The 11,692-nt window shown below is 41.1% G+C and overlaps 1 long non-coding RNA gene across 1 annotated transcript in view; it reads right to left on the bottom strand.

Annotated features, from left to right (window-relative positions):
- Positions 1-1,352: 1,352 nt before the first annotated feature.
- The window catches only part of LOC307189096, a 28,402-nt gene continuing 18,062 nt past the window's right edge, over positions 1,353-11,692 (bottom strand). The window contains exon 4 of the long non-coding RNA XR_013829103.1: positions 1,353-2,884. This is a non-coding gene — a long non-coding RNA (uncharacterized lncRNA). The remainder of the gene's footprint in view (positions 2,885-11,692) is intronic.

The raw sequence follows: 11,692 nt of genomic DNA, 5'->3' as shown, positions 1-11,692 counted from the left end.
AAAAAAAATGAGAATGTGAATGTGAACTGTCACAGTGCCTAGCAGACAGTAGGTGCTCCAAAAATGTTGAAGAAATGACTTCTTATGGGCACAGTTTCTCTCCCCATACAGGAGCTATTGTTCTGTAAGTGTTATATGTGTTCTACATGTGTCTATATAGTTGTGTTCTGTATGTTCATAGTACGGTTTCTCTCTGATTTCTGTGCTTACTGTGTCATCATCTCCTCTATGACTGTCTATTCCTCTGTCCCCTATTTCTCTTCCTTACTTAGGTATTATGGGCTTCAGCTAACAGCATCTTCATTTCCCTCTGAGGAATTTCCTTCCCTGACTCTCATCGTGTATTGTGGGGTGAAGAAGGGCATGTGACTCACTCTTGGCCGGAAGAAGGAAGAGAATATCCTCCTGGTCGGAACGGGTGGTTCACCGATGAAGGTACAGCCTAACCAGGGCCAAGGAGAATATGGCCTAAGAGTCCTAGTTTCTTCACACTGTGAAGAAAGAGCTGCTTTCCCTTTTCTGCCTGACTTAGAGTGGTGAGAATGTAAGCATGAACTGAGGGCAGACATCTGGCCTCACCAAGGGAAAGCCTGCCTATGACGGTGCCAAACACAGAGGAGAGATGGAGCAATAATAGTGTGTGAATCCCTGAGTCCAGACGTGCCTGACCTTAGACGTATCTCTGTACTTTCAGCTTTGTGGCCAGTAAGTGTCACTTTTTATTAAGTTAATTTCATCTGGGTTTTTGGTCACATGCCATCTCCCCCCGCCCCCAAAAAAGACCCAGTGATATCCACGGGAAAGCATTCTTTAGTGCTTTGTCCATCAGGAAAACGTGGATGGGAATGTTTAAGTGCTAAGAGTATTTGCAACCACTAGTTGACGTCTATAATCATGAACGCTGATGTATGAACAGATGATCTGGCAAGCCAGAGGATGCTCACAGGTGTGGCTGCCTCTACTAAAGGTACCTGAAATTCATCTCAGACAAGATGAACATGAGAAGCAAAAGAACTCTTACTAGCTGTGTGACTTCAGCCAAGTTTCTTGACATAAGTCTCAGTTTCCTCATTTTAAAAGGAGGCTAATTAAGACAGTTATGTTAAACTATACACTTCTGTGTGTGGTACGATGCCTGGCACAGAGTAGGCCCTCAAGAAATATTAGCTGTTGTGTTACTAAGATGCTATCCATCTTCATCTATACTGCAAAGCCATAATGTTTCTCCCTTCTCTTCCTTAATCCAAATCCTGTGTGCTCTTCAAGTCTTACCACCTCCTCCAGGAAAATCTTCCTGATTACTTCAACACAAAATGTAGTGACTATTTTCTTATCTGAATTTCCAAGCCCTTTAGTCTGCACATTGTGTCTAATGCCCCATCATACTGTGTCATAAATTGAATTTCCAGTAGTGAGCTGGAGTCAGCTCACATCAGCTTGTGAGAGCTAACTGTTAAATTTTCAGGAATTTTGAGAGGTGGTTATTAAACAGCCATTATTAAAATTTACATTACATAAAATTATACTTAAATAAATTATATTAAAAGCAAAGGTAGCAAACACTCAAAATATAACACTTCCTAGCTATTTGTCTTATATTTTACTATGACTGATGCCCTTCACGGTTTTTTTTGTCTGTTATATGTGTATGGAGGAAATAATATAAAATGGAGGGTTACCGTCCTCTCTTTCCGACGTCACATGCTGTGACATCATGTTGGCAACTTGCGATCAGTCATGACAGGAGAGTTTACACCACAAAAATCAGCAAATGCAAATCCAGGCTCTCTCTCCACTCCCAAACCACAGAGCCGTTGTTAAATGTTCACTGGCATACCACTGCTTTTAACTTCTTCACGTTTGTAAACTGCTCTAATGAGTTCATTAGCTCTTTGACAGTAGTGGTGTTTCACATTTCTCTTTGTCCTCTGTGTTGTTCAACATAGCACTGCATACACAGTAGGTGCTAAACATTTTGCCACGTGCTAGAAGCCTAGAAAGAGGCAATCGTTTCACAAAGAAGAGTTGGCTATGGCTACATCTATGTGACCTGATGCATTTAAAAATACTGCCCACACAAACACCTTGCAGGTCTATCCCTGCTTGAGTTGTAAACAATGGAGAAAATGCCAACTGTGAAAGTAGAGTAAAAATATTATAGCCTGACAGTCAGAGTGGATGCATACTGACACCAAGAGCTGAGATCACTCAAATTCATGTCATAGGGAATGGTCAAAAAAAAAAAAAAAATCAGTATTGTTTCACTTAGAGAAAGGAAAAATTATAGATGCACAGAGAGCAGTAAAAAATGTCTTCAAATAGTTGAAAGGCTATCACAAAAGGAGAAGATTGGATATGTTCTGTATTACACTACACAGTCATACCAGAATCAACGTTTAGATGCTAGGATATAAGCAGGACCCTGTGGGGCTTCCTGGAACAGACCCCTTCCCCATACCCTCTGCTGTAGCTCCTCTCTGAAGTACCTAGATAACAGTATCTGATGCACATTTCCTGAGTTGTTTCACAGGTGCTAAAACACCCACCAAATGAAAGGAATTAACTACTTGATGACCATGAACCCCCCAGACCTACCGGCATCTAACGACTGACAATGTTAACCCCTATGACACCGTCCTGTTACCTCACCATCACCCAATCAGAGAACTGTGCACTAGCAGATCACATATCCTGGAATGCCCCTGTCTTACCTTGCCTTTAAAGATGCTTTGATGAAACCCATCGGGAAGTTTGGGCTTTTTGAGTACTACCTGTCACGGACTCCTTGTATGGCGCCTTACAATAAACGCTGCACTTTCCTTCACCACAACCCGATGTCAGGAGATTGGCTTGACTGCACGGGCAAGCAGACCCAAGTCTGGTTCTATAATAAGGAGAGGCACATTTTGATATAATGAAGAAGAAGAGTCCTACAGAGATGACTGAAGATGGGCAGAATGAGAAGCAATGAATTCCTGCCTCAGTGTTACTTAAAACACGTACACTGGTCACAGAGCTTGGATGAATAAATAAGTTAATGGGCCAGCAATGGTTCTCAACTGGGGCCACGACTGCCCCCTAGGGGTGTTTGGAAATTCACTGAGGCACTTAGTGAAGGGGGTGGGATGCAAGGCAAGGGATGTCTCCATACAACAAATAACTCTACTACCCAACATGCAAATCATGCTCCCACTGAGAAACAGCAGACTAGACAAATCCTGGAGGGCATGTTTCAGTTAATGTTCAATAACCAATCAGTTGGTTGAGCAAGTAAGTTTCAGGCACTCTAGGGTTAACTGCGCAAGATGAAGCTTTCTCTTGCAAGAGGCTTGAGACTAGCAGAGGGAGATAAGGAAATAAGTAACCAGTTTCAAGAGAGTCATACATGGCTAATCTAGAAATGTGAACAGGTGCTGAAAGAACAGAGTGCTCCTCTAACTACTGGAGTGTGGCTGGGTTATACAAAGAGGGGGAAGGCCTCTCAGAGGTGGTAGTGCCTTCTAGTTGGGTTTTATAGAGTATGCACAGGAGTTCACACGTTGGATGAAGGAGTTTCAGGTGCAGAAAACAGTATGTGTAAAGGAACAGAAGTGTGAGGGAACCTGGCACTAGCATTCTAGGAAGGCAATTCATTAAAAATTTTTTTTGCAATAGTTACATATTGGGCACCTGCGTATTTTTTAAGCACCTCCAGTGTTTATAGTGCCGCTACAGAGGGTGCCGTAAGAACCTAAGTACAGCTTGAGTGAAGGCTGAGTATGAGTACTGTGGAGAAGAGAGACTGGGGCGTTTGGGAAATGTCCCTTCCAACCCTGAGAATCTTTAAACTTTCCGGATGCAAGAGGAGAGCTGTGGCCAGGATCCCATATGATAAGCAGAGACCTAGACCGTCATCTAGTGTATTCTCCTCCTTCTGCCCATCCACTCTGCTCCAGCAACATGGCCTTTCTTTCTGCTGCTTGATCTGATGGCTAAGCTGGTTCCCACCTCAGGGTAACTGCACATGCTCTTCCCTTTGCCTGAAACACTCCTTCCTAGATAGTCGCACAGTTGGTTCCTTCTCCACTTGAGATCTCCTCCTCAAAGGGGCCCTCCCTGTCCATCCAATATGAAACAGCATTATCTGTCTCCATCACTAGAATGTAGTTCTATGAGCGCAGGGCCTCTTCCATCTCATTACTTGTACATTGCAGAGCTAGTAGTCAGTAGGCTATTCATACATATCTGGACATCCCATCCTATAACAGATGATAGACAAACAGAAAATAGATCAGAGGAGAGCACCTAGGATAATTAGGACACCCTGAGCCACAGGATATGAAGGAGGAACTGGTGTGTGTGTGTCCTAGTAGCCTGGGATGAGACTAGAACTAACTCGGAAACCAGGTCTTTTGAGAGAAAATTATAGGACGTGGGATATTTAGCCCAGTGCAAAGTACTCTCAAATGGTGCATACTCTTTTCAAATATCAGGAGGGCATCACATGGAAGAAGAACTGGAATTCCTCTGAACTGATCCCCAAGGGGAAAGACCACGGGGTAGAAGCCACATGAGAGAAAGGGATATGTCAGCTCTACACAAGAAAGGGCACTAACAGGCAAAGTGGCAGGCAAAGTTCAGAAGGTTCCGACTTCCATCAATGGAGCTGTTTAGCAGAAGCTAGCCAGCCAACCAACCCAACAGAGACAAAAAGCTCAAGCCTCAGGCAGGAGAGCAGACCAAAAAGCTAACATGTGTATGTCACTTACTGCATGCCAGCAGCACTACTGGAGGTACACCAAAAATAACTCATTTAACCCTTACAACAATCCGCAGGGACAGGTGCCGTTATCGTTTTACAGTAGAACAAACTGAGATGCGGAAGTCTGATAACTTGACCAAGATCACCTTTCTCGTAAGTGGCACTTACAAAACAAACAAACAAACAAAAAAAACAGACCTTTAATGTCTCCAGTAATTCTTTTTATGCCCTCTATTAACTAGAGGTGAGGTGATATCCTATTTTTGTCATCTCCTGGGCAAAACATGACAGAAAGTCTAAGTATGACTGCCAGCCACCACGCAGTAAAGGCTGCAGGTGGTACCTAACACAGCACTTGCCCAGAACACCTGTGCTGAATGAGGGACACGCCCTATATCATAGCCCATGTGTCTTTATTTTTTATTGTCCATCTCCTCCTATATTCCAGACCCATAAGGGAAGGGATTTCTTTTGTTGACTGCTGGATCCTCAGGTGTTAAATAGATATTTGTGGAAAACAGAAAAGAAAGGAAAGAAGGGAAGGAGGAAGAAAAGTATCTTCATGGGTCCTCTACCTCGGGCTCTGCACATTACGCTCTCTGTGGCCCCATTCACTTGAACCTACCAAGAGGAAGAAAGCCCTGGGAGCCCTGATCTCAGACAAACTCAACAGGTAGCCCTTGTGGTTTTGAAAAGAATCAGTCACCAACAGTTTGGTTTCTACATTAAAAGAAAAACAAGCATCTTTCAAGCAAGGTAGCTGAAGCACGGATAAAAGTTGAGAGTACTTCTCTCAGTAACTGTCAAAATCCCACTCTGCTTAAATGTAATAAAACAGAGTCAATACTAAAATGAATAAAATGCTGTTTTTCCCCAGTCACTACCATCTAATAAAGGTGTTTTTATTCTATTTATGATATAAATTATATTACTTAGTACCCAAGGGAGCTATTTTGGCTGTAAGAGGTAATCTTTTTCTTATTTAATGACAGAGGGGGAAAAAAATCATTTATGACTAAAATAACTACAACACAGGCTATCCAGAAGACTACATCTTGTGAGGGGCTACAGACGTGCCAGTGCCTGTTCAAGTATTAAAATTAACATGCTTAAATTTTTTCATTTACTGTGTATTCAGTTTGCCTTCTCCCAGACCCCGTAAGCCCGCACCATCTTCCTCATGAATAATTTAATGTCTTTTCCTGGGAAGTCAACTCCGCAGCCACCCCTCCAGAAAAAGAACTGTAAACAAGGCTGAAGGGAAAAGTGAGACAGGGAGGTGAGGCGAGAGCAAATGCAAAAGGACAGATGGCTAAGAAAAGCAGAGCACACCAGAGTCACCCTCCAAGGAGGAGAGAGAAACAACTGGAACCCAGAAGTGAGCAGATGCATTGTGGAGGCATTTAAAGCTCTCCTACCTTTTCCAAATGGAGAAATGGGTTCTGTTTTGAGGCAAAGGGGAAGCTTATGAATACTTTACAGTCTGTGCATTAGAGCCTAGTCAGAGTGAATAGACTGCATCCTTTGCGTGAGTAAGCCACTCCCTGGTCAGTGGTTAGAAATTTTAAATGTCTTCCCTGAAGCAAACCTCCCAGGGGCGGTGGAGTCACCAATAAGGTGGTTTAGAGGCAGATCGGAGGAATAATGAACGACTTCGTAAGCATCCATTAGGCCCATGAGTATACTTGGCCCCCGAACAGAGTTGAGCAGAAAACCATTAGTGCAGCCCCGTTCTGAAGCTGTGTGAAGACAACTGTGGAAGGGCTTAAAGAGGAAACCCTCTTCTCGCCCAGACCATCATTATCTTCTACCTCAAGTTGGGATGGGATTCCTGGGAATTGATCTTGTCTAGAAAACAGGGGTCGGCACCATTTATTAAAATTCAAATTGTTGAATCAAAATTTCCAGAGAGAAGAACGTCCTTTTCTAATACCCAGGCCCCGTTATTAAGTCCAGGCTACTATCAGAGCACGTTTTTCTTTCTAGTGAGTAAGAGAAGTGCTGGGCCTAAGTGCCAGACTCTGTAGAGTTCTGTAGGAAAGGCATATGCCTTCCCTTGAGATTGCTCAGGGCTAACGAAATTCCATGCCTAACTTATTTCATTAAAGTGGCATTTGGTTTCAGGTTATTTTATCGTTTAGGTTCCCCCAGAAGTAGATCTAGAGGGGGAGACCAGAATGTAACTGGGAAGTGATTCAGGGAAACATCAGTAAAAACATGAGGCAGGGAAAAGGAAGAAAGTTAATCAAGGGGTCATCATCAATTGGTTACCAGCATGGGCAACTGGAGCTCACCCCCACTGAGGAATTCTGAGAAGCAGCCTCATATTTCCCCCACCTGAGGAAGGAGGTGCTGGTGTTTTCAAACACCAACTGCCGTCACACCCGCTGCTGGGGGCGGAGGGAGGGCCTTACTTGCCAGGCACCTCCAGCCTGCACGGCTGCTGTGGGAGGGCAGAGAAAGCTCGGAGAAGAGAAGCCGGCGCTAACACTGAAAGTCAGGTGCAGTGTGCACGGAAATGGCACAGGCCGAGGGGATGTAGGAAGGGCAGCAGTTACAGCTGCTGCTACAAGAACAAGAGTCAGAAAGGAGACAAGTGCCAGCACCTGGAGGTGGACCACAGGGCGAGCTATGAGTGCTCAACATTCAGATACTGATATCTGTTGGTTTCAACCGCGACCAGAATGGCCACTGGACTTCTATCCATTTCAGCAGCAGCAGTAGTACGGCTGAGTGCCCAGGATGCTTAAGTGTGGGACAAAACTGGATTGCTCTGCTTAATAAAAGGAGTGGAATTTGAAGACCCCTAAGAGAATCAGGGAAGGAAACAGAAGCCTAATTTACTGGGTATTGTGTGAAGGTTGAGGAGGAGAAAAAAATCATTCTGCTCCCCACCCAAAGCACAGCAGCTGTGTAGAAAAGACTGGAGGAAAGAAATATGTAATGGGGGATCTGTAATACAGTTTTTCTTGTGTTTTAATGTGACATGAGGGCATGGCCATACATTAAACTCCCTCTCCTCCTATTCTTCAAAATCTTCAGTAGAAACTACATTATTTACCAATGCTTTGGTCTGAGCTGATTCTAGGTACGCTCAGAAAGTCACGGAGTTCTAATCTCTCTGGGGCACAGAATGACAAGGGGACAGCTGACATCAGGTTACATCACTGTTCAGAGCACTTTCTTATATACCAAAGTCCTAAAACAAGTGACCTGCAAGCTAATTCAGTCTCAGATGTAGATTTCTGCTCCCACCCTACCCTCAACTTCCAGCTATTTTTAAAAATTGGTACCAACATTTTTCATGTAAGAGATTTGACATTAAATTTCCGACTTCTCATGGAACACAAAACAAAAGATGTTAGCATTCACTGGGATAATCACCAAGCAATAATTAGCCAACTAGTATGCATTATTTAGATTGTAACAATCCCTACCACTCCTGTTCCCCAAACATCACATTTGCACTGATTTTTCCTTTCCCAGCAAAAATGGGACTATCAAAAATGGAAAAAGGAAAACTACTGAAAGTACTTCATAATTCTAGGAAAAAAAGGAATGCGTGCTTCTCCATGGAAGTGAAGAACAATCCTTGTTTAAAACAAAAAGTGTGCATTAAACGTGAGGTTGCTAGAGTCCTTGAGGGTGACCTCTGTGCTCAGAAAAGATTAGTCTGATGGTGCTTTGGTTTTAAATATTAATGTTGGATTTATTCAAGTTACAAATTTAAAAGCCTAGTTTTTCCTTAAGCTTCTCATTTCAGCTTACAAATTTAATTCTATTTATAATCTAGTAAATTTTAGCAATTGCTTTTAAGAGGACCTAGAGGAACATTTAGCTTCATTTATAAACAGCTAATTAAAGCTCTTCAAACATTTAAAAATTCATTTATAAATTTAATGTATTTGATTTCCTTTAAGTATTTCAATTGTCTGACTTAAAACTTTCCTGAGTAATTAAATAAACCTCTTAAATCAAATAAACTTATAAACATAGTGAATCAAGTTCTTCTAAATATTCCAACACTGTAGATTAATTTAGTAATATTTCAACCTAAAACCACAAGTCTAAATCAATTACTCAATTATACATTTTAAATTGGAATTATGAAACTGATCTGTTACTCTACCAGATCAAATTCTCTTAAATATTATAAAAACTTTAAATAACAAACACACACAGATTCCTTTTTTAACACAAAAGCTCCTTGTGTTAAGTTTTGATTCTCTTAAATATTTCTATATTTAATTTAAAACCTTTCTGGCTAAAAAAAGATTACAACTTTTCCAGCTAATAAACACAACTATTGATTTTGACCAGGACACTCATTGGATTCTTGTTGGTAAAACTCATAGGACATCCTGAGTCCTATTTATACTCTACATGAGGGACTTCAAACTAAAGTTGGTGGTCACATACCTGGTTCCTAAGATTTTAGTCACATCATTTCTAAATTTTATATCAGATTAGAGCCTATAACTGCCACTCAGATGGTTATACCACTTTGACTGAATTACATGTTTCTTCGGATACTGATATCTCCTCTTTTAAGTCTGAAGACCTATGTCTTAACAGCAGAATACACATTCTTTTCCTGTATTTCCTACCTTTGCCCCAATACTCTTATGGACATTAAAATGATATCCAAATGGATTATGGACATTCCAGACCCACTTCTGTCTATTTAGTCACGATGTCGAAGACAGTTGTACTGACAGTGCTATGTGGAAAGACGACGCAAGGCCCCCTACTCATCTGTTACTGGTAGGAATTCACTTTGGCCAACTATGAGCTACACCTACAAGACAGGAAATCCAAAGACTGTTAACAATGGACCTCAGGCAAGCCGTAAAACTGCCCAAGTTAAAATGGTGGGTAAAAGAGAGATGTATGATTTAATTATTCTTAATTTTTTTAGGAGTCCCCAACCCTTTAGAGAATCTGATAAAAGTTTTAGACCCTCTGCACAGAAAAACACCCAAGCCCTTTAATTAATAATGTCCAAGACTTCACATTTCCCTGGACATTCATAAATGGACACCAAGTGAAAAAAAAACAAACAAAACAAAAAACCCTTGGACTAGATGGATCTTTAAAGTCCTTTCCCAACATGGTTCTGAAAACATAATCTATCAAAGTGACATATTACAGAGGAGAGGTCAGAAATTTGTTTCAGAGGATTGATTTTCAAAATGACTAATCTAGAGAGCTCACTGAGTCACAACAGAATAGAGTTCAATGGAGACTGGATGGAGTAATTTTCTTATAAAAGTTCATAGTCTGTTCTAATTTTCATTAAACATGTATGTCATAGGTAGGGTATAGTGAAAAAATTAACCTATAAGGTCAAAAAATTTTTTTATTATGCTCAGCATTCAGAAGCAGCAGTGAGGAAAATTTTTATGAGGTATCTTCCAAGTAGGTGAAGGGCTTTTATGCAATGGAAGATAGTAAGTTTGGCTGCCGTCTTTCCTAAAATTTTAAGATACAGGAAGTTTTTGGTTGGTTGTGTTTTTGGTTGGTTGGTTTTTTTGAATGAGTTACTGAAGACAAAACAGAAACAACTTCTCTGGAAGTCACAACCTCCAATATTCCTCATCTGTCTGGGATAATTAAGGGTTACTGAATAGCATGAGGAAGAACTACATGTTTTGTGAATGAATGAATGAATGAATGACGCCTTAATAGTCCTTTCAAACCCGTAATTTGACATATAGCTTGTAGTTTTCCATGAGCTTCAGCAGCTGTTTCATCTATACACACTATACCATAATAGTTACCAAATAGAAATAATTCTGCTGTTGAGTTAAAATTCCACATTGATAGCACAAGTTTAAAGAAAGATTTACAGCTACCTTAGGCTTTCTGTGTCCCCTTTGTGCTAAAAGCTCAAGGCAAACTTCTAACCTGGTTTTTACCTTCTGCAGTATTTTTAGAGGTGTGGTGTGGTTTTGAAACTATTTTATCTACAGAGCCCCCAGAGCTAGGACTACTGTGTTGAACACATTTAAGTCTTAGGTTTAAGCTGCCTGGCTTTTAGAGTAACACAGAAAACAAAGCTCTGATGCATGAGGCCGTCAACAAAAGCAACATGCTTTCTTTAAAGTTTCAGTTCAAGAAAGGTCTGCCATACAGAAAGGTCTTTGCTTTCTGAGACTTTTTCACTCAAAAGCTCTCATTTTACATCACGTTTTAAAAAAAAATCTTTATTGTCGTTGGTTGAGAGTGGAATCACCAAGGTGCCTACAAAACAATGGGGTTGTAGCGAAATGAAAGGCAGGAGGCTTGAACTCTGCAACCTTGGGCAAGTCCTTAAACCTCTATTAACAGAAATAGTGAGAGTAAAACCTAGGACAGAGAGAGAGCAAGAGGAGATGGAGTAAATGTCTTCACCATTTGGACAGCTACCATAAGACTGGCTCTGGAAGGAGGGTTCATACCTCCTCTAAAAGCATTAGAGTTTGATTTTTCTTTTTGTAATGCAATTAAAGAGATGTCCATGAGACGGGCTAAACCCAAGGATTCAGAGTCTGAGGTGCTTTTGTCCCTTCCTGCAGAGACATTCCTCATCAGGGAAGAAGGTGGCAAATCTCCTTCCATCTTCTCCCTGCAGGAAAAGGGGCCTAGAGGTAAAAACAACTTCTATCAGCCTCCTCTGCCCTGTTGAAGCCAAACCTGTCAATATTTCAGTAAACGTTTCCTTTTTACCCTCGCTTCCTCTAGGGCCAAGTCCTTTTTTCAGTGCTGCACATTTTTCATAGAACATTCCGATTAACAATTTGAAAAAACAATGCTTCATGTTTATGTTAAACATGTCGTATGTTAGAACCTAAAATCAGGATATGCAAACCCATAAAATGAAAGCAAAATGACAAGTGAAGATACACTGGAAAATGTATTTTAGTCCAATCATATATAAAATCCAGAAACAATGCTAACTCAGCAACAAAT

The sequence above is a fragment of the Stenella coeruleoalba genome (assembly GCF_951394435.1).
Source record: "Stenella coeruleoalba genome assembly, chromosome: 7".
Lineage (NCBI taxonomy): Eukaryota > Metazoa > Chordata > Mammalia > Artiodactyla > Delphinidae > Stenella > Stenella coeruleoalba.
This window is presented reverse-complemented; position numbering and strand designations above follow the sequence as displayed.